Genomic DNA, 6894 nt, shown 5'->3' with positions numbered 1-6894 from the left:
TGTGGTTTTGTGACATTATATTTCCATTACAATACCTGCAAATTATGCTTCAAAATGTGCCTCCTGAGTCAGCTGCTGTGGCTGCTGTACCGTGGTTAGGCTTTAGAGGGCGCTGCGGGTCTGCAATATATCCAGTGTATTCCACTGCTGAGTGAAACATTTCTTTTTGTGTAAACACGCCATAGATTCAATCTTGAATCTTGGGACCCTCTGAGGGGTTCAGACCTTGAAGTTATGAACCACTGGATGCAGGAGTATTAATCTCACATTCAACAAGGACCAGAAAGCCGAACGAACCTCAGCATCAAGCAAAGACATCTGCGTAGCCCCTCTTTGTTGTTTTGAGTGGACGTAAACCCGGAGTCAGTATTTAACTGCGGATCTTGCTGCTGTTCAAGTCAAACATGCCAGCAGCCGAAACATGACTGACGTGGACAGTGTCCAGAGGTCATCTGAAAGGTCAAACAGCTAGAGACAAGCCTCCGAGAGGGTGGTGTGGAAGGGGGGATGGGGGCAACTGTCCACTCCTGAAGCCCCAACGTCAAAGGTCAAAGTGGACTTTCCAAAGCTTCACCCTTGAGTGAGCCGTCAGGGGAGGTGAGTTCCTCCCTCCCTCCCCCAGAAACAACGGCTGCTGTCAAAGCAGATCGAGGACACACAGGGTGTCCACGCAGGGGTGAAGTCTGGCTGAAACAGCATTTGGGTCTCCTGACCTCAGCCTGGGGGTCAACTCAATTTCATTTCAATCGATTCACTGAAGGATTTTTCATTATTCACCCATGTGAAACTGAATCATTCATTGGATCATAATACAACTGAACAAATAGGTAATAGTTTTTTGTTTACTCCAGTTGAATGAATTCGTTTCGATTTAAGTGATTTTCTGTCTCATTTTCTGTTGCGATTGAATCTCCATATCTTGTCTCTTTGCAAATAGCTCAGTTATGTGTGGTTGAATCGCTGACTTTCCCATTTTTTGAAACACAGAAAAACTGCATTCTAATGCAAACTGAAAATAATAATAAATGAGGACATAATTTCATGAATATGGTTTTTTAACTGTTTGATCTCTTTTGCTAGTTCTCTGTGCAGGGAGGTTTCATGTCGAGTGCACATTAAAAAACACAAATGTAGCTTACTTACACAGCCTTGCCAGCGTAAGATTCATATTTGTTGTGTTGAGGTTGAACGTTGATCAAATGTTGACTGAATGTTGATTGAAAAACAGCTATGACCTCAGTCATATCATCATTTTATGAAGTTAAATGGCTGCGTGTGAATCAGATAAACATGTCGATCTTTTCTGGATTGGAAAATTGGATCCAAAATTGTCAAAACACAAATTCACAAACAGAAACTTTTACAACAAAAAGACATGATGAAACAGACAATAAAATGCATCCAGGGATATTAAATATACGCTTGTGCATTTTGTATTTAGTTTAGCTTTGTATTTAATCATGAATTCCCCAGAAACATAAAGATAATTTCCACTTGACATTAAATGCATCATCACATGTGAGAGGTGCGTTCACACACCTCTCTGAGGGACAAATCTAAGTCTTCACGGGGATTTAGATGAAGGTAGATGGTGACATGTTGTCAAGAATCCAAATGTCTAATTCTGTAAAGAAGAACATTTGGCCTCAAGCAGCCTGGTTCAAATCTGTTTATCCAGTGATCCAGGAGCAGTATTTCACCCTAATAACCCCATCAGTGTCCTCCACTGACATCAGCAAGGAGGAAGGTTTAAGGTGGATGAATTGGTTTTGCAAGATGGAAATGTGGTTTGTCAAAACATGACCATCTGCTAGACACGCTGGTGCTTTAGCTGAGAAAGAAAGAAAAGGAAGTGAAGGTCACAGGCACTTTTTTCCCTTTGGGACTATTTTCCATTTCTCATTCTAGAAATAAAATTGTGCAAAATTTCAGGATTTTGAACCAGAATGTTCTGATTATATTTATTACACTATAAGAGAACACGATCAGCATATGGTCCCAAGATGTTCAATGTAGGCCTATTGTTCATTACAGGATTAATATTCAGCCACAACATGGATAATAAACTTTTTTAACTTTTAATATTTGATAGAGACCTAAAATGGTTTTGATTCAGCTGTCACATTATCATTCCATATAAATATAAAATGGAGACTCCCAAAGCTGCAGTCTATATTCACTGTTGTTTGGCCTTATGGTGTCTGCATTACTGGCCAGACCTCTATCACTAAAAATACATTTTTATTGAATTAATTACCAGCTGGATGAATGAGGTGAAACAGAGAAGAACAAAAGACCACAAAAATAGTGCCAATGCTCCACAGTGTGGTTAGTCAAAAATAAAATGCTTGTTTGTGAGTTTGTTGAACCTCAGAGTTGACAGTAATTGGGTTAAGGTTATGTGCATCTGAATCAACAGAAGCTCATCAGTCCAGTTTCACGCACAGTCGCTGTTTAAAACATTCACCAGAGAGCTCATTTCCAGAAAGCCAACAATCACTGCTGTAACTACGATGACAGACTGCTAACACCTCCACTTTGCCGTAATTCGCCTCCATTGTTCTTCCCTTCCTCTGGCCTCGGTGGCCATGTTTGCTCATAGAAAAACTCAGCCACGTCTTATCATAATTATCTCGCTGTGCTACTGGAGTCCAGCTGCGACAGCTTCACTCATACAGTCAGAAAAAGATAAAGGCAGTCCAGTTTAAACAAAGTGTTCGGTTTTTCAGCAGGCCCAGAGGAAACGCTTGTGCTCAAGCCAAAACACAATGGATTTATTCTCAAGGCATTACCGTACATTCACAGCACATATCACTGACTCAAAGAAACATGGCCTAAGAATAAGCACAATAAAACACCATAAACCGTCTCAAACTGAAAAGGTTCTGCAAGAAAGGTTTGCTCACTTCTAATGTTTCTCCATGTCGCCATTCTACTGTGATACAACAGTGATGGTGACTTTCAAATTCATTAAATGTTGCTAATGAGACGTGTGCACATTTGTTTGACCTCAAATGTCACCGTTCAATGCCACCGTCTTGCACTTATGTTCACGAGTCCCCCCCACCCCCCCACCACCACTTCCCACTCACAGCCGTCCTGCACTATTGTTAAGCCATGTTGTTAGGGGGCATTAGAGGGCATCTTAATTGGTCCTTCCAGGCAGGTAATTAGCTCTGATGGCATGTGCTCCCGTGGAGATGCGAATGACGGGGCCACAGCCATGTCCCACCCCTCACCCCAACAACAACAACAACAACACACACACACACACACAAGTGAAGATCTATGTAACCCGAGGAGTTGCCACATTCTCTGGTCATTCTTGGGAAAAGACAATAGTGAGTCTGTCTTGTTAAAATAGGCTCCCTCTCAGCAGGGGGACAGAGGAGGCGCAGCAGCTGTCCCATAGTATCAAGCTTCAGGGAACCTCCCAGCAGACACAGAAATCATCCAGTCCAGAGATTAGTTTTAAACTTTTGCAGGGACATATTTTACATCTCTTCAGCACTGAAATGCAAAAGAAGTAGTTGTTAAAATCTTCCCTTAATCTCTGTGGTTTGTTATTGAGGGATGGTGTTAATGCATCCAAAGTGTGTTGACAGAGACACTACACATTAAATACACTGAATTACAGTCTATAATGAGAGTTTACATGAAGGCATTAAGACTTTGTGCTCATGTGATTAAACTGGATCTGCAGTGGATGTGAGTGTGGTACAGTGTGTCACATATCCTCTTTATAAGACTTCCATGTCTGGAGGTGCATAAAATTTAATTATTATTAATTATTATTGCCTCAGCATCATAAATTAATTTCTCCTCAATGTCTCCCAGAGGCCTGGTCCGCCATTGGCTAAAGCCTTCAACATATCTTCCATTTGAGTTAGACTAAATTCAAACCCTGTGCCACAGATCTTCGGCTGAATGCAATTTCAGGTCCATTCGTATCCATGGAAGACAAACAAGCACCAGGAGCCCCAGCTAACAGGCAGCTTTGTGGGCGAGTTGCCTGTTTTTCTGGTGAAATAATGACAACAAAACAGGAATCCTGACCCTGTTCAGAGGAACACGTCCTGGGGCACGCAAGCAGCAAGGGAATGGAACAATAATAGCTTTTCCTAAAAATATAAGGGCCTGACAGAGGAGAGTTTCCATTACAATAGCACTGAGAGCTGGACCATGCAGAGGAGGGCGGGCATAGGCTATTGTCCAACGTAGATCTTATTCTTTTATTTAAGGCTCTCGCTGGAAGAGAAGTGTTAATGCCACACCTAATGATGCTGTATTTTAAGCAATATTTCAATGCAAATGCTTAAATATTAATGGTGTGTGGCACGCACCCACACAATCAACCATAATCCTGTCACCATCATGTCTTACTGTCTTCACCTCGGATCCTCCGTCAGCTCCTCACACACCTCGAACACACAACACACAGATGTCCTTTTGACACAAGGTGCTATTTTGAAATCCAAGCTCAAAGTGGGAGGATGTAGGAGCGTCTCCAGGACAATACGAGTGGCGGCTGAGCGTCCAGACTCCTGGACGGGTGGATACCGGCCATCTTGACCCACACCCTGAGCCCGCTAACAGAGGTACAGCAGCCACCTTGGCTAAGTGCATTCCCTGAGCCGCTGGCCCAAACAGCTGCTTGACCCTGGCTGATAAGCTATGCTATGGAAAGAACAGTCCACAGTTTCAACAACAACAACAAACATCTGGGCTTCTATGGTTCGTGATGTGAGCCATAAAGGTTTTTAAAGCCCAAAAAAGCCAATTTATCTTCAAGTTGACCTTCTACCACGAATTTTATATCAACCAGTATCATCATTATTAATATCAACATTATAACACATTTACACAACACTGAATGGGTCTGTGGTCCATTGTCTCTATGAATGTATTCCTCTAAAGGAAACACACAAACAAAGGGAATCTCCGTAACATCAAACTTCACTAAAGCTAAGTTTCAAAATAAAAGTAATCATGATCAAAATGTTTGATTAGAGTTTATCAACGTCACATATAAATTAGGTTGCTGCTGACAATTTGATTTGTTTGATGAATATTAATCCAACTGTGCCTTCTTCATGCAATTCAGAGTATTTGGAGGACAGACTAAGATTGTTAAATATTAAAATCAAACAGTTTTAACATATCATAAATGCTAACTAATAACTAAGAGAGTATACCATATGTGATTGATGGCATACCTAAAATATTCAATGGTAAAATAACTGAAGTTATGATTTAATGGAACACAAAAGAGCAGAAAAATGAAAGTGACGAGGACATAATTTGATGAGTGTCAGCCTCATGAAAAAACAAAACAGGACTGATGACGCAGACAGACATGAAGAGAAGCTTCGCTGGCTTCAGGAGGCTCCAGGTTTGACATTGAGCTAAGCCCAGCCAAGTCTGGCCTGCGTCAGACGTTTGCGGACCGTAATTGGTCGTGACTGTGAGGACCGTGTTTGTGGAAGGATGGGATTAACACGTTACGGGTGCCCCAGGACCAGACTGAGGAGCTGATAAGATTTTCAGAGCCCCCCCCCCCTCCTTCTTTTGTAGGTCATGTTCAAATGAGGCCCTGGAGAGGATACAGTGTAAGGGGGAACAAAAAGGACAGTGAATTTTACATTTCTGCTGATGACAACGTTCAGATGCATTCACAAAGAAGTGATGTGGCACCCGTACAGATGCTGTTTACAATATGTGGACAATGAACCTCAGTCATTTTGCAAGCAGTAACACAATGTAAATGTTGCTTTATATCGTCCTGTCCCACAAAGTAGGATGCACTTAAATGCACCATTTGCATTACGCGAAGATGTAGACATGTCAGATGTTCTTTATCAACACCAACACGTAACCTTGTGGGATGTTCATCGTCATTTAAAGGAGTGTTTTGTCAAATTGTGTTTTAGTTTTCTTTCTTTCTTTCTTGTACTTCTTATGTTTCCACTTTCCAAAAGGAAGTGTCCTTCAGACTGAATCACTGCTTGTTTCTATTTATATCCTCATGATGTACATACAAGCATAGTATGCATAAGTATTTTTCTGCAAATGTTATTGGACAGTATAAACTAACTACTTGTTTTTGGGGAAGACTTTAGTATGTTGACATTCATTAAATGGTTAATATAAGGATTATCCTCTCTTTTTTTTGCAAATATAATTGTTTATTAAAGTATATATCAACATCTTTTATTAACCCAAAAGTGGATGTTTGTGTACCAACACACAAGGAATTAAAATAAAGTAAAGTATGCGTCTTCATTGGAAATGTTAGAAATGACAAATGTAAAATGTCTGCTTTCAACTACATTACAGTTTGTTATAAACCGTTTCATAAAGCTTAACACTGCTTATAAAATTAAAGTTACCAGTGAGGTTTTTGTGAGGCTGACAGAGAAGAAGTTTGAAGTTTGACAGCTGTCTCGTGTAAACAAACCGCTGATGAAAGCAACGAATGAAGACACGTCCCCAGTTTGAATAAGTGCTAATTCAAACATGAAAATGGCATTTCCTCCTCAGGAAGAAAATCTTTTGTTGGCACAGCATATCAGCTGCCTTCACAGACCCATAACACTGAGTGGTGACCAATACTTTTTTGACACCAGAGAACACTCGTGTATACATATTTATTTTTACTTCTTTATGGCTTGGTCTTATTTCGTCCCTTCTTTCTCCTGCCACATTTTTCTGAGTGGGGCAGCAAATCAGAGCAGGGTGACTCCTGTACAATGCTTCAGCTCGGCGGTCCCCTTCGCCTTATCGTGCCCTGCAGCTGGGCTGGATCGGGCAGTTTAAATGGGACGTGCCCAGAGGAGAGACGCCGGTTCCTCTTTTGGGTCCGCACATTGTTTGGTCTAGGCCTGTATTTATTTA

This window comes from Scatophagus argus, chromosome 19 (assembly GCF_020382885.2).
Source record: "Scatophagus argus isolate fScaArg1 chromosome 19, fScaArg1.pri, whole genome shotgun sequence".
Classification (NCBI taxonomy): Eukaryota; Metazoa; Chordata; class Actinopteri; family Scatophagidae; genus Scatophagus; species Scatophagus argus.
This window is presented reverse-complemented; position numbering follows the sequence as displayed.